This window comes from Mandrillus leucophaeus, unplaced genomic scaffold (assembly GCF_000951045.1).
Source record: "Mandrillus leucophaeus isolate KB7577 unplaced genomic scaffold, Mleu.le_1.0 Scaffold134, whole genome shotgun sequence".
In the NCBI taxonomy this organism is placed as follows: Eukaryota; Metazoa; Chordata; class Mammalia; order Primates; family Cercopithecidae; genus Mandrillus; species Mandrillus leucophaeus.
The window spans coordinates 4,173,177-4,173,877 of NW_012101299.1; the positions used below are offsets into that span (position 1 = coordinate 4,173,177).

The window sequence follows — 701 nt, forward strand, 5'->3', positions numbered from 1 at the left end:
GGATTACAGGCATGAGCCACTGTGCCCCCTTAAATGTATTTTTTTCTAATGATGCATATATAGTGTCTCTGACCTTTAACTGTTTTTTTTTTTTTGACAGGATCTTGCTTTGTCACTCAAGACTGGAAGTGGCTCAATCCTGGCTCACTGCAGCCTCGACCTCCTGGGCCTAAGTGATTCTCCTACCTCAGCCCCCTGAGTGGCTGGGACTACAGGCACATGCTGCTGCACCCAACTATTTTTAAAAAGTTTTTGTAGAGGCTGGTCTCAAACTCCTGGGCTCAAGTGATTCTCCCACCTTGGCTTCCCAAAGTGCTGGGATTACAGGCATGAGCCACCTCGCCCAGCCTGGACCTTTAATTTTATTTTGGAAGAAATTCACAAAAATAAAATGTCCATACACTAAAGACTGGAACAATTTGGGGGGGAGAAGAGGGTTCTCTTTAAGTATTTTTCATTTATTTGAAGTTTTATTCTTTCACTTCCTTCTATAAACCAAGTGATTTTGTTCAAAACTTAGTTTTACTTATGAAAAAAAATTTCCATCAGAGAAATTGATTTCTTCATTGAAATTTTTGTTGAGGTAATTGTAGATTCATATGCAACTGTTAGAAATGATACCGAGAGACGGCCGGGCACAGTGGCTCACGCCTGTAATCACAGCACTTTGGGAGGCCGAGGCGGGCGGATCACGAGGTCAG

General features: G+C 42.5%; 1 protein-coding gene across 1 annotated transcript in view; it reads left to right on the top strand.

Moving 5' to 3' along the window:
* The window catches only part of UBE3C (ubiquitin protein ligase E3C), a 133,508-nt gene that overhangs the window by 542 nt on the left and 132,265 nt on the right, over positions 1 to 701 (top strand). The gene's annotated exons all lie outside the window — the stretch shown is intronic.